The sequence below is a fragment of the Pleurodeles waltl genome, chromosome 2_1 (genome assembly GCF_031143425.1).
Source record: "Pleurodeles waltl isolate 20211129_DDA chromosome 2_1, aPleWal1.hap1.20221129, whole genome shotgun sequence".
NCBI classification, from domain to species: Eukaryota; Metazoa; Chordata; class Amphibia; order Caudata; family Salamandridae; genus Pleurodeles; species Pleurodeles waltl.
This window is the reverse complement of record NC_090438.1, coordinates 107,576,738-107,596,304: the sequence shown is the minus strand read 5'-3', so window position 1 is coordinate 107,596,304 and position 19,567 is coordinate 107,576,738.

Below are 19,567 nucleotides of genomic sequence, written 5' to 3'. Positions count from 1 at the left end.
TGGTAACGCCCTGGCGGATGGTGTCCGATGTCTATGGGAGTTCTCACTGCCATGGTCATAATTTGGCGGTAATTACCGCCGGCCTGTTGGCAATATTTCTGCCACTTTATCACTCACCACCACTGTCATGATAAGGGCCAAAAGTGTCTCCAGGAAAGTTGCAATACTGTCAAAAAGACATCCAATACCTAGGACATCACATTGAAAACGTAGTGAGAAAGGTGTCACAAGAGAGAATCTCAGCCATACTGAAAATGAGTCCACCAACTACACAAAGAGAAGTCAGGATATTTTGGGGAATGGTGGGCTACTGTAGACAGTGGATACCCAACTTCTCCCTGGTGGCTAAGCTTTTACAGAGGCTGACACACAAGAATGTGTCTGATCCGGTACCATGGGATAGTGATTGCCTTGTCACATTTCTAGAGCTGAGAGAATGTCTGTATCATGCCCCAGCTCTAGAGATACCTGATTATAATAAATTGTTTGCAATTTTCTGCAGTGAGAGGGAGGTCTGTGCTCTCTCAGTGCTGACTCAAACGCATGGAAATGCTAAGAGTCCAGTGGCATATTTTTCAGCCACCTTGGATCCTGTTACTTCTGCTTTGTCTGCCTGTCTAAAATCTGTAGCAGCAGTTAGTACACGTATTGAGAGGTGTGAGAATATTGTTATGGGTCACCCATTAATTGTATATGTACCCCATTTAAGGACCAGGACACAGTACTTAACCAGCAGCCGACTCACAAAGTATGAGCAAATAGTGCTGACTGAAGAGAATGTGACATCTAAACACTGTAGAATTTTTAATCTTGCTACTCTGTTGCCAATACAGAGTCAGGAAAATGTTGAAGACTGTGAATGGGATTATGATTTTCCAGATGTCACAGAACTATGGGCCAGATGTAGGAAGCTGTTTGCATGGTGCAAACTGCGAAAATCGCAGTTTGCGCCATGCAAACAGCCTTCTGCGATGCACAGTCACAATTTGCGAGTCAGTACCGACTTGCAAATTGTGAATGCGACTCGCAAATAGGAAGGGGTGTTCCCTTCCTATTTGCGACTCGCATCGCAATTCGCAGTTACCACCAGTGTCACACTGGTGGTAACTCATTCGCAAAAGGGAAGGGGTCCCAAGGTTTTTTCAGAGCAGGCAGTGGTCCAATGGACCACTGCCTACACTGAAAAAACTAAACCAAATGGTTTCGTTATTTTTTTTATTTTGCAACTCGTTTTCCTTTAAGGAAAACGGCCTGCAAAATAAAAAAAAGAACTGCTTTATTGAAAAAGCAGTCACAGACATGGAGGTCTTCGGACTTCAGCAGGCCACCATCCCTGTGAGTGCAGGGACTCGCTATGGGGTCGCAAAATGCGACCCACCTCATTAATATTTATGAGGTGGGTCTTTGCGACCCCATAGCGAGTCGCAGACGGTGTCTGAGACACCGTTCTGCATCAGGATTTGCGATTCTGAAATTGCGAGTCGCACCAACTCGCAATTTCAGAATCGCAAATTCTGACCTGGCTACATCTGGCCCTTTGCCCCAAACTGAGACCAGATAACCCAAGATGAACCATTGCCTGAATCCGATAATGTCCTCTAAGTTGATGGTTCATGTTTAAGAGATGACAGAGGAAGTCTGAGAGCAGCATACAGTTTGTGCCCTTTCTGGAGTGGTTGAAGCTATCTGGCTTCCAGGAATATTTTCAGCTCATGTTGCTGAACTGATTGCTCTCACTAGGGCATGTTGTGTCTATGGCCAATCTTTACTGATAGCCAATATGGCTTTGGTGTTGTCCATGACTTTGGACAACTGTGATCTCAGAGGGGATTTATGATGTCTTCTGGATCTCCAATACGGAATGACGAACAAGCGAGAAACTTCCTTGATCGTTACAATTACCTGAGCAGGTTGCAGTGGTACAGTGCCCTGCACACAATGGTGGAGATGATCATGTGACTTTGGGCGATAGATATGCTGATGAGATTGCTAAATATTGTGCTTACAATGTCTGTACATTCAATGGTGAATTCACAAATGAAGGAATGGATGAGACCAACTTTAACCTCTTGTTGACAATAGTTGACACTTGGGATGAAGTGAAAAGACTTCAAGAGGAAGTGTCTGAGGAAGAACAGCAGAGTTGGGTCAGAGCGGGATGTGCTAAATGAGATGATGACATTTGGGTTTCGATTGATGGACGAACAGTGTTGACGAATAGTCTGTTACCTCCTATGGCTAGATACTTCCATGGCCCAGCCCATGTTGGTAGGGACGCTAGGGTGAGACTTTTTAGGCAGACTTGGTTCAATTAAAAATTTAGGCCAATGGCTAATGTCACAGATGTGTTCTATGTCAACAGAACAATGTTGGAAAGAGAACTGCAGTCATATTGAATCACAAAGGAAGGTCAGGAGGGCCTTTAAAGAGGATTTAGATGGATTTCATTGAGATGCCTGTGTGCAATAGATTGAAGTATGTTTTGGTCATTGTGTGCATCTTTTTCCCATGGGTCGAAATGTAGCCATCTATAGACCAGAGGCTTCTGGTCTTGTGGAGCAAGTGAAGGGTACACTGAAGTCCAGATTGGAGAAAGTGTGTGCTTTGACATCATTGAAATGGTCTGATGCTTCACCTCTGTTGTTGATGAGTCTTCGGAGAGTACCTGATCGAAAGACTGGATTGTCCCGCGATGAGACTACCAGCAATTTCTGCAAATACACTTGTGAACATTACTGATGACATGGTCCTAGACTATTGCAAAGGACTAGCTGATGTAGTGCGTTCTGCGTCTCATCAGGTTGGAGAAGCCTCAGCTCCTCTGAACCAAGAGCAGTACCATGTCTCAATCCCGGCAATTGAGTCTTGGTGACGAAACACTTTAAAAAAACATGTCTGGAGCCTCTTGGTATGGGCCATGCCAGTTGATCCTGGTTACCACTGCTGCTCTGAAGTGTGGAGGTCTCCCCAGTTGGATCCACGCTTCCCATACTTGCAGAGTCAAGTGTCCCCTGGATATGACAGCACCTGTTTCACGGAAGAGCCAGTGGTACAAGACAGACAAAAGGAGCAAGTCAATTAAGCTGTTGCGGACCAAACTAAACCTGAAACTGCACTTGGTCGAGCACAAAGGGGCCTTGCACAAGCCATAACTGAGACAAAAAAAGAGAAAAATTAACTTTGTCCTGTAGTGAACAAGCTGGACTCAGAACAAGACCCTGAAGAAGAGACTAGTGCTGGAGACCAATGGCTCAGAAGACAAGAAAGTGGAAAAGTGAGTGAGCCCAGAGAACGAGTGCCACCAACAACTGCAGAAGAAATAGAAAGTTCAGACCTGAGCGAAGGTAAAGACGAAGCTGTGACACTGAGAAGGTTGAGAAAAAGGAAGGTGCCCAGTCGCAAGTATTCTTCTCCTGAGTGGACCTACTTTGCAAATGACAGAGTCACAGATAAAGAGTTCTGAGAATCTTGAGATCAACATATTGGTTTGAATGAACTGTCACGGACTAAAAGTAGTGGTTGAGCTACATATCAAACTTTCTTTGTCATCAATGAGCTTAGTTTTTGTAGAAGGTGAAGACATTTACTTTGACTGGGATAGGGAACCAATCAGATTACCTAGGCCCGAGTAGAAGAGGGAAGAGGGTTGTAATTTAGAAGAACACAGAGTAGGGCTAGGGAAGTCTCACAAAGATGTATACATTGCTGCTAAACAAACATTGAACTTTTTAACTTTGTTTGCTGTTTACCTTGGTGAAATCAACAAAGCAGTTGTTTAAGCATTTAAATAAGAATCCATACTTAAAAGGAGCAGAGCTTGCAGGGAAATATTTCTTTCCACTGAAACTGTTAGACACTGCATATGCACATAGACACAATTTGACTAGTTCAATGACTGACATTGAAAAGAAATTCTTGAATTTAGTTGAGGATCGAAGGAGGGAATTAGAAGATAAATCCAAAACAGATTAAGATCTTAAGATACAATATCAATGGGAAAAGGAGGACCTAGATCAACAGGAGCAAGGGAATTTACCAGCTTTAACCTTATACTGGCAAAACAAAGTAATGTTGTGCATACACATGAATCAGAGCTCCCTGGATCCGTTGTTCATAGGGGAGAGTGACTATAAGCATGTTTTTGATGTCAAAGGGAAAAGGGAATTCTTTTTAGATGGAAAGGATCCTGTGATCCTTGGATCGTATTTTAATTGTGGACAAAATGCATATTTTCAGTTGACGAAAGAATGGTCTGGTACGTGTTATCTAGTGATAGTATTTCCAAAGGTCTATCATGTGGAACATCTTGAAGATCCTTTTGGGAGATGAAACATAGAACTAAGCAAGGACATCTACTGCCTCAGATATAGTGGAAGTTTGTTTTAGAGCATTGATTCCATCAGCAGGAATGATTCTGAACGATATGAATATTAGAAAATTGTCAACAATAATGGATAAACTGGCTACAAGTACAGCAAACTTCTTCTTGTTTACAAACACGGAAATTGTAGCAATAAGATCAATGGTTTTGCAAAATTGTCTTTCGCAAGATTTGTTGTTCAAAAAAGAGGATTGAGTCTGTCGGATTTAAATAGTTCAACAATGTTGTACTTACATTCTGGATAGCAGTAAGGATTTGTCGAAGAATATGTGGAATATTTCAGGGTTGACGAAGGATTTGAAGGAGTTGGAAGCAACGGGTGCATGGGAAGCTATTGGAGATGGATTTTCTGCTACAGGCAGATGGTTTGGTAACTTGGGAAGTGGAATTGTAGGTTTTGTGCTGAGGCCAATGTTGATCATTTCAATGCTGGCAATAGTTTTGTGGATTGGATATAAATTTTTCCAGAGACAAAAGATTCAGAAGGGCCCGAAGAGGAAAAGAGCAGAAATTGAGTTAGAAGATATACAATATCAATATTACGATGACATGAAGCATTTGAAAGACTCAAGATGAAAGCTGTTCAAAACAACTAGGTTTTAGAGAGTCTCATTCAAGAATTAAAAGGGATTTGTGATGACTCTAAAAGTCATTAGAGGGAGGGTTGAGAAAGCATAGTCGGCTTTGCCACTGTCTCTTCAAAATGGATGCGAAAGGATGGTCACATTTGTGGTGGTCAGAATTCAGTGGTCACATTTCTGTATAACATGAAGGAATATTTTCATTTAAATGGTGCATTGCAATATGCATGAACAAAGTGCAGAAGTCAATTGTAATGTTTTAAAGAAGTTGCAATCATTGTTTGGAATTATTATGTTATAATGTTTTAACAGTATTACTCTGCATAATCATTTTGTATTTCAACTATAAGCAACAGAATTAATTTAAACTGAAGTTTATTTGTGTTTCTTGTCTAACATTCAACGTGAAGCTGTTTTTGCAATGTTTTTCAATGCAATACAGCCGTCAGGATCTGCGGTTGAACTGATGAAGAGTCCATTGTATTCAAGAGATAAGAAGATTTACAAGATACTCTGTTATCATGAGGGGAGTCGTTTGGAATGGTGGCCGTAACTCTTCTAAAGCTACTGTAAATGCGAGAATGTGCAAGGTCAGAGTGGAGAGTTTCTGAAGTCGAGCTACCAATAAAAAATAATTTAATGATCTGTTTTTCAGTGAAGATGCCTTTGAAATGATGTATGCTCTGTAAAACGGGGGCTTAAAAGAGTGATCAATTCAGTGAAATGTTTAGATTCCCTTTGTCCTCAGCAGAGAGCAGACCTTACTGAGATTTTCCTTATACTTAGATTCTCTCTGGCTTCATGCCGCTGCACCTCTCTTAACATAAATGTCTAATGAAGATTCTGTTTGCTCATTCTTTAATGAGAAAGTTTAGCATTAAAATAATTAATTAGATTAAAAGGTCTGGCCAGAGAAATTGATTTGAGAATTTAAGCATCAGTCTTTATTTCAGATTTTCTGCATTACCGCTATTGAGATACCTGTCTTTTATATGCTTGTGAAATTTAATATAGTATGACACTTTAACTCTCCTTTGGTGATTGTGTGTACCTATACTATGGTTTTGAGGCTCATTAATGTAAGTTTGACTTTGAGTCTGTAATAAAAGCCCTTTGTAACTTAAGATGATCTCTGAGACTTAATGTGTGGCTCCCTGAGTTACATTGTGATTGTTCTAATATAAATTGATGTAGGTTTTTCTCCTCCCTCGGAGCTGAGAAGAAAAGATTCATCGGATCCCAGATTCATAGATAGGGCCTAGTGCTCCCTAAGTGAGTCTCTCTCATGTGGATGGGCATGAACTTCACTCTAATGTCTTACACAGCATCTCACCATTGAGGTCCCATGAGGTTGAAACAAATCTAGAGTTGCTTGTTTTTCCATTCAAAGGTGCTATGATATCACTATGTCATTTGGAGTTGGGCTGAGACAGATGCAAGCATCTCCATCCTTCACACTTTTTTTTCAAAGCAAATTTTATGAGGTTTTTGTCTACATACATGGCTTGATTGGCGCAGGGTAGAATTATCGGATTACAGAAGAAGCATGTCAGACATGTAGAAATTAGGAACAAAGAAAGAATAATAAAGGAAAACAAACAACTGCACCCTTCAACCCTCCAATCTCAATAAGGTGTTGTTGTGACCACCAATATTCAGTTCCCTGCATTCGAGCCCCCATCCCTGCTGACCCAGCCAAGACTCTAAAGGTCCTGATAAAGGCCAGGGCCATGAGGGCATATTGGTTCTATTAAAATGCTTCAATAATCGGCCTATCTTTTGACAAATTTTGAAGTTATTTTTAGGGCATCCCCTCGCCTAATAGACAGCTACCTCTATACCTATACAATGGTCAATGACCCATTTACATACCGCCAACGGAGGTGGAGGGTCCATATTTCATGTTTGGCTATGTCTCATTTGGCAAGAGTGAGGCCCAAAAATAGAAGGGAACTTTTGTACCTATTGCGACCCAGTAACCTCTGTGTTGTGTAGGAGGATGAGTTTGGGATCCCTAGGTATGGTCCATGAAAGGACCTCCCCCCAAACAGGAAAGGACACTCCGCTAGCACTGACAACTCCACACTGAATATAGTAAGGTATTCTCTGCCATCCAACAACGGAGACATACAGAGGAGGCAATTAGACCTATATACCACCATTTGTGCCATGTATAGTAGGCTCTGTGCAGGGATTTAAATTGAATTAGGTGAAAGTGAGCTCAAACCGCTTCCTCTCTTGGTGTTCCCATGGCTTTTGACAACTCATCATTCTCTAATGTGCCCAAGTCTGCTTCCCAGGGGTGAGTGTGTGGTGAAGTTGGAGGTAGCGGTGTAATTGGCTGCAGTGGAGTTGGTATTCCACCTGCATATCTTGGAAAGGTTTCAGCACTGTATCCTGCATCCCATCACCCAAGGTGGAAATCCCTAAAATGTCCCATGACGGTAAGCCCTCAAGTGGGCTACTCGGTGCAGTAGATGGCCTTGCCAAAGTGGTGTCTGCTTCGTCATTCACCCCCACCCTCCCAGTACTCTTCCACAGTCTCAGAACTACCTGAGTAGCCGACAGCAGGAGTCCTAAGCCCCCCCCCCTCGTATAAGTATGCAAGTGAGGATGTATCCGTCATTGCCCATTTCGGTAGTGCCTAAACTGGGTCACTCAGAGAACTGTACCACGAGTCGTTTATGACCAAGACGTGTGAGGCGGTGTAATAGAAACAAATGTCTGCAGCAGCTATACCCCCACACTACGTAGATTGGAAACACGTTCTGAGGGTAAAACGGGGTCCTCACCCTCCCCAGGACTTGACATGGACTTGACAACATAGAGGCCCAAAGTCTCCCCAGGGACGTGCATGATTTGCATAAGGTAGGGCCCCATAGTTTCCAACTCAGTAAGGAAGAAGAGGACATCGTCAGCATAAAGGGCAGTTCTGTCAAAGAGCCTGGGACTCCACTCAAATCCCCGCACCTGAGCGTCCATCCTTACCCACACTGCCAGTGGTTCTATGCCTATCCCAAATAGGAACGGAGAGAGGGGGAAGGGATCCGACATGGCTCCCGCCACCCTGACCATCACTGATAGGTCCATCTACAGAAACTGTATATATGAGAGGAACTTCGGGCCAAAATGTAATCTCATGAGAAGGGCAAAGGGATCATACCAGTGGACTGAGTCGAAAGCTCGACCTCTCGTGGATAAAATAGCAATTTGCCCCAGTCGTCACAGATCACTGGAGTCACAGAGTGTCTTATGGGCTGTTTGACATAGTCTTAGAACATCTTACTAGAGTCATGCTTCCATTGATACACTTTGTGCCGCTTGCTAGGCCAGCTTAACTTTTTTAAGGAGTAGATGCAGGTATTGTTGTTTCGCCCACCCCAGTTGTTGTCTCACTGTTTGTCCGTCAGCTGTGCGACTAGTCACTTCTAGGGTCTCTATCTGTTGCTCAAACAATGGTTTGTTCTCTGCTGTAGTGTTCTCCAGAGCAGAAACTAATATCTACGCCACATAGGGTAGCCTTAAAGGGCTCCCATAGCATGGTTGCTGATGTTGCAATGTCGACATTAATAGTGAAATATCCCTCAATAGACCGGGAGATGTACAGCCTATATGATGGGTTCTGTAAATGCCCCGGTGAAAGGCACCACTGAAATGCTGATCTCCCGGGCCCTGTCCAAAAGTGAAGAACAATGGGGGAGTGGTTGGAAAAACCCTGAGTCAGGGTATCCGCACATGCCACTCTATGTGTGTATGTGCTAGGGGTGAAAAAATAATCAAGGCAAGAGAATGAGTTAATGGCTGTTGAGAAGCATGTGCAAGACGTGTCTAGGGGTGGTGGACCCTTCAAATATGTCTTAGACTTGAGCCTATATCGGCCCATCTCAAAGACACCACACTCCAGTTGACCATCTGTCAACCTGAGGGTTCATGACCACATTCCAGTCGGTCCCAAGGACATACAGGCCCTCTGGAAGGTCTGCTAACAAATGTGCAGTCTGGTCTACAAATGTCTCACCCAGCTGTGAGTGGAGTAGGAGCACCCTATGGTGATGGGCTTCCCATAAATGGAGCCAGTAATTACTATGTACCTCCCCTGGTGATCTGTGCAGGTCCTAGTGAGTCGGAAGGGAATTTCCTGCTGTATTAACCTCTTAGCTGCTGGGCCTTCCCCCCCCCCCAGTGCTGAGCCCCTTTTTGGCTATTTGGGGTAGTTTGCGCTTAGGCCTTCATAACTTTTTGTCCACATAAGCTATCCGCGCCATATTTGCGTCCTTTTTTTCCAACATCCTAGGGATTCTAATGGTACCCAGAGTTTGTGGTTTCCCCTGGAGGAGACCAAGAAATTAGCCAAAATACAGTGAAAACTTCGTTTTTTTCAAAAAAATTGGAAAAAAGAGCTGCCGAAGAAGGCTTGTGTTTTTTTTCCCCTGAAAATGGCATCAACAAAGGGTTTCTGGTTCTAAAATCACCATCTTCCTACCTTTCAGGAACGGGCAGACTTGAATCAGAAAACCACATTTTTCAACACAATTTTGGCATTTTACTGGGACATACCCCATTTTTACTATTTTTGGTGCTTTCAGCCTCCTTCCAGTTAGTGACAGGAATGGGTGTGAAACCAATGCTGGATCCCGGAAAGCTAAACATTTCTGAAACATAGACAAAATTCTGAATTCAGCAAGGGGTCAGTTGTGTAGATCCTACAAGGTTTTCCTACAGAAAATAACCGCTGAAATAAAAAAATATTGAAAGTGAGCTAAACAAACAGCCATTTTTCTCCACGTTTAATCTGTAACGTTTTTCTGCAATGTCAGATTTTTTAAAGCAATATACCGTTACGTGTGCTGGACTCTTCCTGTTGCGAGGATATATAGGCCTTGCAGGTTCATCAAGATCCCTAGGTACCCAGAGCCAATAAATGAGATGCACCTTGCAGTGGGTTTTCATTCTATACCGGGTATACAGCAATTCATTTGCTGAAATATAAAGAGTGAAAAATAGGTATCAAGAAAACCTTTGCATTTCCAAAATGGGCATAGGATAAGGTGTTGAGAAGCAGTGGTTATTTGCACATCTCTGAATTCTGGGGGGCCCATACTAGCATGTGAATTACAGGCCATTTCTCAAATAGACGTCTTTTTTATACACTGTCTTACATTTGGAAGGAAAAAATGTAGAGAAAGACAAGGGACAATAACACTTGTTTTGCTATTCTGTGTTCCCCCAAGTCTCCCGATAAAAATGGTACCTCACTTGCGTGGGTAGGCCTAATGCTCGCGACAGGAAATGCAACATGGACACATCACATTTTTACATTGAAATCTGACGTGTTTTTTGCAAAGTGCCTAGCTGTAGATTTTGGCCTCTAGCTCAGCCGGCACCTAGGGAAACCAAGCAAACCTTGGCATTTTTGAAAACTAGACACCTAAGGGAATCCAAGATGGGGTGACTTGTGGAGCTCTGACCAGGTTCTGTTACCCAGAATCCTTTGCAAACCTCAAAATGTGGCTAAAAAAAACACATTTTCCTCACATTTCGGTGACAGAAAGTTCTGGAATCTGAGAGGAGCCACAAATTTCCTTCCACCCAGCGTTCCCCCAAGTCTCCCGATAAAATTGATACCTCACTTGTGTGGATAGGCCTAGCGCCCGCGACAGGAAATGCCCCAAAACACAACGTGGACACATCCCATTTTTTGACAGAAAACAGAGGTGTTTTTTGCAAAGTGCCTACCTGTAGATTTTGGCCTTTAGCTCAGCCGGCACCTCGGGAAACCTACCAAACCTGTGCATTTTTTAAAACTAGAGACCTAGGGGAATCCAAGATGGGGTGACTTGTGGGGCTCTGACCAGGTTCTGTTACCCAGAATCCTTTGCAAACCTCAAAATGTGGCTAAAAAACACTTTTTCCTCACATTTCGGTGACAGAAAGTTCTTGAATCTGATGGGAGCCACAAATTGCCTTCCACCCAGCGTTCCCCCAAGTCTCCCGATAAAAATGGTACCTCACTTGTGTGGGTAGGCCTGGTGCCAGCGACAGGAATAGATCACACAACAGTCAATGTTGGTCCTTACATGAGGCAGCTGTTGACCCTGGGGTGATACATTCCTGACGCAGGCACTAGGTGTAGGCTCTCAAGTGGGGTAGTGTTTTTATCAGGACAGGTGAGGAATCACTGGGTGGTAGGAATTTTGTGGATCCCAGCATATTCCTGTAGTTTGTGTGACAGAAATGCGAGAAAAATAGAGTTTTTATTCAACATTTTAGCTTTGCAGGGTATTCTGGGTAAGAAAACTTTGGGGAATCCACACAAGTCACATCTCTGTGGACTCCCCTGAATGTCTAGTTTCCAGAAATGTTTGGGTTTAGTGTGTTTCTCTATATGGCCGCCGAACCCAGGAACAAAAACACAGGTGCCTGCCTTACAAAACCAGTTTGTTTTGTGATATATAATTTTGATGTCTCCACAATACAATTTGGGCAGTAGAATTTGGGGCTGAACTAAACTGGGGAGCTCCCAAGAGAGCACTCTCTCTCTCTGCTTGCCGCCGCATTCACCTGCTCTACTAACCCACTATTACCCCGTTGCACAGACTGTGCTTGCGAAGGGACAGCAGGACTGTCCTCATCACCTCCCTCATAATTTACTGGAAGAGGAGTTATCGAATGGGACTCCTCCGACTGAAAAATCACTCCCAGAGTCTGCGCCATTGTCCTATCCCTCAGATACTGTCTCAGTATCTGATGTCTCAGTTTCTGATCCTATGTCAGAGCTGTCCTCTATAACCCGAGTGACGGCAGCAGTCATCCATCAAGATGCCATCTCTGCTATTGGCTAAACTGTTGCTCTAAAACACTAGCCTACGTAGGCAGTCACAAAATCGAAGGTGTGTGTGAGATACATGCAACAGTAGAGGCCACCTAACCTGCGCTTCTTCCCTCAATCAGCACGTTCTTTCAAGACACTCAAAAAACACCTTGTCACATACCATTCGTCACAGTCTTTAGCACCTCCTGCGCCCAGTCCAACAACCATTATTGGTGCTCCCACTCCCTCCTCCTCGGATTCCCTCATTACCACCCAGCAAAAGTGCCCTTCATCTCTCCATAGCTGCCCTCAACCCCGCACATACATTTAATTTGTATTATAGCGCAGGTAATGGCTTACTTTACTAATGTACTGAGCTATTTACATAAAATACAGATTTGCTCTTTGCAGTGGGCATATAAACCTTCTGCGCTTCTTTATGGCACTAAAACTGCCACTAGACAAAAGTCTGACCCTTTTGTAGCAGAAACATAATAACAATACTTACTTGACTTTTTTATTGCTGCCTAAAAGCTACAGTTGAAATGCATCAGTTGAAGTATGTGCATTGCTTTGAAGACGCATGCTGCAACTGCAAGACAACTGGCGGCAAATATATATATATATATATAGATCACTTTTATATGTGGGTCTGGTTTTCCTGGGGGCCGATCGCAGCCCCGTCTTCCGAGGGGGCCGACCCCCCCTCAAGTGAAGTCCCTGGTGTCTAGTGGTGTTTCCTGGCCCCCGATCGCAGCAGGCTGCGATCGGGGGCCAGGAAACACTTTCAGGAAGGCCTCGTAAGAAAGGGGAGAGTCTCCCCTTTCTTACGAAGCCTTCCCGAATGTCGGGAAGGCCGTTTTCCCCATCGGAGCAGGAAGCGGCCTCGCGAGGCGTGACGTCGGTCGGGGGGAGTCACGGAAAAGCTTCCGTGTCTCCTGGGGTTTTAAAAAAAAAAATAATAATCCTCGGGTGCAACGCACTCCAGGATTTATTAACCCCCTCCCTGATGTCGGCCACTGGTCGTGACCCGCACCAGGAAGGTAGTGCGGGTGTCGGCCAGTGGCCGACGGCGCACCCAAAGGGTTAAGACGCATGTGCCCCAGAGCCTTTATTGATAGATCTGTTCATAGCCATACCTAGCAAGACAGGGAATCTTAGCACCCAGATGTATGTCTCCTGCAGCAGCAATATGTCTGCCACCCTTGCCATAGCATATTTGATGACAGCCCCTCTCTTAATTTTGTCCAGTAACCCCTGGACCTTCCAAAATATCACTCAGAGAAGGTCGGGGGGACCTCAGATCTTGTGTTGTGCATAAGGGACCAGATAGGTCAAGGCGGGCCTGTCGTGCATGGGCACCAGTTCGGGTGTGAGGTAGGTCTGTGTGCAACATTGGAATAAAACATCCTAACATCCTTCACATTTTGTTGCCTATTTTAATGATGCCCATATGCAAATTACAAGTTTATAGCGCAAAATAACATGCTTTACTTTGTTCATATGCTTAGGTCAGTAAGATGTTCAGCAATGCCCATTTGCACTACGGCCATGACCAGTGGCAAACATTGCTTTTTGGCTGTGCTATTTATTCAAACGCTGTCTTAAACACTTGTATTACTCATTTTAAAAATATAATTGTGTGGGAGGTAGATAGTGTTAGAGATATTCAGAAGCCAGGCGCAAGTGAACTGTGTTATTCGCCCAGCCATGCTACATGGTTCAAATAAGGCCACTGATGAGTATTGCAATGATCTGCAGAAGTGAAAGAATGCCAGGCCTCATAACCCAAAGTGTGATTTTTGGAGCATCACAGAGGCAGCCTTCCACCAAACCTCTCCTCTCAAGTGGTCCAGACACAATCGAACACCAGAAACACAACAGCAGCAGTGCGGTCTCAGCCAGAGCATAACAGGCTTCAGTTAAAGGTCATTTTTACAAGTACAAAAACATGCCTTTGCATCAAAGGTAGGCTGTATTCCATATATACTTCAACATAGCCATGAAAGTAGATATTACATTATGATTTCAGTTTTATGTATGACTTTTCTTGTACAAGGTTATAATAAAATAAGATTATGCATGAAATTAGTAACGTCAGCTTATAGGAAAAGTGAATACCTCCAACCTTATAATTTTCGAAACGTTTTTAGTGTAATATGGGCAGATGCAACTAGGTGGAGGAGAAACATAAGAAAGTACACAAAATGTGTAAAAAATAATAGGTCGAAACAAAGACATTGTGCTACGTGTCCATCAATTCACCAAAGTGCCAGGGTTAGGAAATGTGAGACCAAGCACCCTTTAATACATCGCTGGATTGGATCCCCTCTACACATTGTTATTTGCTGCTCAAGAGCAATGGAGAGGGAAAATCTGGAAACTATAGAATGTGAATATGGCCTGCCAGACCCATTTACTTTATTTTCCTGTCTCCTTTGACAAACCTGGGACCAGGGATAGTAAGAGTGGGGCCGGAGGGACTGGTTAAGGGTGGGGGGAATGGCAGCAGATCAAATGGGTGCCACCGTGTGACCCACAGGATCAGACTCCAGTCGTGGCTGGCAGCGGGGTAAAGTGGCAGGGCGGGGGGTGAACAAAAACAACAAAAAATGAATAAATAAGCTTAACTGAATCCCCGTCGCCACCACCGCATCGTCGCTCTTGTGGCCCCACCAGGCACAGGCTTCCAGACTGCCCTGGAGCCAATCCTAACGCTGCTCTTGTGCTGCTGGCAGCACAAGAGCAGCATCAGGATTGGCCTGAGTGCCCTCACTTTGCACTCCTAGAGAGACTGGAAGCCTGTGCCTGCTGTCTCCGACCCAGCAATGCAGCTCATGTTGGAGAGATCTCAATGCGCATGTGGGTTTGGCCGTCCAAACCCAGATGCGCACTGACAGCAGTGCCGCCACCCCTCCTCCCTGCCTGTCATCCCCACCGCCTATCCCCTACAAAAATAAAATAATAATAAACATTGTTTATTATTGTTTTATTTCTAAAGTTTTGCAGCTGCCTGCATGGGGGGGCGACGCTTTGCCACCATAGCTGAGGAACCGCCACTGTCAGACTCCTGGTAGTGAATTGCAAATGTATACATACCTGGATGGATACATAATGTGCCTAGAAAGTGCTGGAGATTTACTATTTTGTACTGTGCCAAATATAAGTGATTTGCTTTATGAAGGGTGGGGGGTGGTTGTTACAATTTATAGGCCGGGATCGGGTAAAGCCTAAGGGTCTTGCTTAATAGATTCTGATGTGTTGAAGATATAAAGTGTTGTAGAGTGTTGTCCTTTATTAGATGGTACAAGGTGAGTACAGTCTGCTTGTAAGAGACTCACTTCATCGGCGCTGAGGAAGCTAAGATGATGAAAAAGTGATGGGGCTTGTTTTACGCATCCACTTACTCAGCCTGGGACAAAGAATGTCCATGTGTGCAGCCCCTGGGGTTCACCTCTGGCATGTTTACACAGATGCCAATGTGAAGGGCAGGTAGCTTCTCCTGTTTGGCACCTTGAACAGAAGGAAAGTGTGCATAGTCAATAATTATGATTCCAACACTGGTGGCGGAGCATTCTATTAGATGTTCAGGAAATATAGGTTGAGTATCCAGACATCTCAATACTTTGAGTCAGAGATTTAAAGTGTAAGCTGGGCGGGGGTATGAACAGACAAACCCCCCCAAGCAGCATACTAAACAGGTATTGTTTTGGCATTGGAGAAGGTGATGCAAACATCGAGTGTGTGGATGTGTGGAGGTAGTAACACCCCGCAGATAAAGTATTCTCCCATCACTACTTAACAAACAATACCATTAGTTGGCTGGATTTATTCCTGGTGGCTACTGTGCTGCCCTTTTGGATCCAGGCTGTGTGCCATTTGGGCAGCATCCTTTCCGACCACTTTCTGTTACTGCTGGAGTTTGAGGGGAGCAGGGTGTGCCTGCTCATGGAGAATGCCTCCAGGAGCTCACTCTGAACCCATGTGTCATGATGCTCTGCCAGAACCAATGAATGGGAGGAAATGAAGGCGGTGGGAAAGGTTAAATGCCTGGGTACAGTCTATGGGACCAAGTGGCAATTATAGAAAGATCTAGATTTACAAGAAAGGGTGTTAGAGGAGATGCTACAATGGTAAACTAGATTTCCTGAGAAGCAAACTGAGCGTGTAGGGGTCAGAAGGACATTGGGAGAACTATGAGATAGACAGTGTGACGCTATAGTAATATCTGCAGAGGCTAAGCAGGAAGGGGTCCAGTAATCTATTCACCGGGATAGTTGGGAAACAGATAGACATTCCTCCAGTGCTTCAATTGAGGCGATTGGATGGTATGGCAGCAGTGACCCAGGCTGCAATCAATGATACATTCTGCAATCATGTGTAGGGGGATCTATCAGGCTACCAGCTAAGACATAATTGACATGGTTACTCATTTCCTGGGATGGTGGAGATGCTGAGACTTTCTGAATTTCTCTCAAGAGACCGAGATTACCTCAGAGGCATGAGGGAGGCCCTGATATCAATGCAGAAAGGCAAAATGCCCGGAAGCTATAGTTTCCTGTTGAAGTTTTTTTCCCATTGTTATGCTGCAGCTGACCAAGAAATTGTTGGAGTTGTTCAAGAAAACTAGACAGAGGCACACCCTGCCGCCAACTATGTGAGAAGGCGTCATCTGCATAATGCTTAAAACCAGATACGGACCCAGTGGACCCCTCGCTGTCCTCCTATAGGCCCCTGCCTTGATTAACTTGTACACTAAGATTCTTTGCAAGATCCTGGATTGGAGGCTGAGATCTACGGCTTGTTGGTCCATGGAGATAAGTGTTGCTTTATACCGGACCAGAGTACAACCATGAACATTCGCAGTCTAGCCCACATGCTCCATTTGGTGGGGGTTAGGGAGGAGGCGCTTGCATTATTGTCAGTCAAACTATAAAGGGGGTTCAACACATTGGTTACATCTAACGGAAGTCTTGCAACTTATGGGATTTGAGCCTGTATTTTGTAGTTGGGTGCAGCTGCTACATGCAAATCCAAGGGCCAGGGTCCAGAGTGAAGGGCAGATTTTAGCAGGCTGGGGCACTGGACAGAGCACTCGGGAGGGATGTCCTCTTTTCCTGCTACTTTTTACCCTGACAATCGAGCTGGTGGTAGAGCTGTTGGGAATTAGGATTAGGATGGAGATCTGAGGCTGGGGAATCAGGGTTGGGGACACCGCACATGTGGTCTCCCCATATGCTGATTACAGTTTGTTCTATATAAGGCAACCTAGGGAGATCCTGCCAGGCTTGCTTGGACAGGTTTGGTGGAATATCAGGGCTGAATATCAATATGAACAAACCTTGCTGTTCCCTTTGGGAACATTGGTGGAACACCCAAGTGTACAGTTGCCTGACTTACGTATGAAATGGGAGAAGGGCACATTTAGGTATCTTGGAGTTATGGCATTTCAATATGAGGAGGTTGCTGGAGGGGCTGTGGGCTTCAATAGGTTTTTGGAATGAGGTGCTACCCTTCATCATGGGAAGGATCACAGTCAGGGACATTGTGTTCCTCCTGCAGTGTCTCTACAGAGTGCAAGATTCCCTCTTTTCACTGCTTCTAGATTATATAAAACATTGAAAAACCTGTTAGTTTCTTTGGGGTGTGCTGGAAAATGTGGCAGAGTTGCTTTGGACATGCTCACGATTGACCAGGGGACGGGTGGCTGGACCTTCAAGACATGGAATTGTATTACACTACGCATATACATTATGCTACTCAATGGACATCAGGGGAGACCAAATGGGAAGAAGGTATATTCAGATGGATGTGTGATTGTACCCTCTGGTGAAATTGCTTATGAGAGAGTCTGGGGTGCCCAGTGACTACCCATAAAATGCAAGACAGACAGCATGGGTCTGAGAGTGCATAGCTAAGACGATCCTTAAGCCACAACTCTTTGCAAAGGAATTAGATATGTAGGTTTTACAGCCATTCAAATGCCTAACTGCAGCAAGGATCGTGGTAGGCAGGAGGGAGGGGAAAGGTCAGCTTCTGGGAGGCCTATACTCAGGGGGTGTGGGGGGGAGACGTTAATTACATTTCAGGAGTCACAGGAGGTGTTTCTGCACTATGTCAAGATTGATAGGACAGCCAGGGACACTTGGACCAACTTTCCCCATACCCCTTCCCAATCTGAAATACTGCAAGCAGTCCTGCAGTCCTGGGGACCAGTGGCCACCTAGTAACTGTGTTATATAGAGCCCTGTAAGTGGACAGGCCCATGAGGGTGTTGAAGGCCACATTAGCCCAGGATAGTGGTTTTGGTGCCCAACTCACTGATCGGGAAAAGGAGTGGTGATTTAACTTTGTGAAGGGGGGGCTCTAGTAATACCAGATTTAAGTTGATGCACTTCAGTTATGTGCATCATGCATATCTAAGCCCTCCCTGCTGGGGGGAGGGGGTTGACAGCAGTTACTTTCTGCATCTTGCATGGACATCTGCCAAAATATTAGATTATTGGTCTGAAGTGGTGGAAAGGCTATGGTAGTCTAAGGAGATATCTAAAGTTCTTTCCCCCAAACAGTGTTGTCCTGGGCATTGTGGTAAAACCGAAGAAGAAAAACATGACATAAATTTCAGCAGCAAGCTCTGGTGTTAGCCTCAAGGTGCATAGCTATAGGATAGATGGGGACAAGTATTTCTAGGCTCTCTGGGTGAGAGTCACAATGAAGTGGGCACTGGTGAATGGGACTCAGCTTATTATGGATGGATGATAAGGTGGTGGATAATTTAATTACTTGAGCGGCGATTACCCACTGCCTCGGGGTTCCTCTCTAGTCTTGCAGTTTATGGCTCTAAGGTAGCACAGAGTTCCAGAGTCAACTCCCCTAACAATCCAGACATTGCTGTCATGCTGCTGATAATATTAATCAACATGAAGGGCCAGGCTTGGTTGATGCTCATTCAGCCATCGGGGCCTGTGTCTGCTGCCCGTCCAGCTGTTTTAGAGAGGTTTAAAGTGTGCATGTCAGGCCAACACACTAGCACGGTAGCATCCACCAATGCCCCCTGCTGCTGCCAATCAGCAGCAATGGCCCCACACTGCCATCACACTCTCCTTGGACTGGCAGCATTGAAAAATAAAATATTAATAAAACTATTTTATTTTTCATGTTTGCTGAGCTTACAGCTCGGGGCTTTGTGGGGTGGGAGGGTGATGCCCCTCCGCCTTCATGGAGGTACACCTGCTGATTGCATGTGTGGGTAAAGTCAGACACTATCTCAACCAGCTGATGTTCAGTACTCAAATTACAACAAATCTGACATTTCCTTTTGGAATTTTTTGGAAGGAATTGAGAAAATATTATGACATATAAAACAAAGCTTTTGCAATCGTAAACTACCTTGGGAGAGGAAAGGGGGTCCACCCATAACGAACAAAAGGATACAAATTTTAAAATAAATGCTTAGTCTTTGGTTATGATAGAAAGCTTGAGTCAAAGTTAAAAGATGGGTCATTCCATCGTGAGGTGATATTTAGACTTCCAGTTGCAAAGGTATCTGCCGAGCACGAACAACCGTAACATGAGCTGCTTTGTGGTGCCAGATGCTTCATTTACCTTTGCCTGAGCTGAAGGCTATCTGGAAGCACTGCTTTCCTGCGGCTGCGCAGTGGATCAGTGTTATGGAGTCTAATGCAGGCAAGGGAAATAGGGGACCCGCAGATGGTTTGGTTTTTAACAAACCACTTTGGCTTGGGTGCAGTGGGCTCCTCAGACCCCTGGGCCCCGGTGCCCCTGTAGCATTAT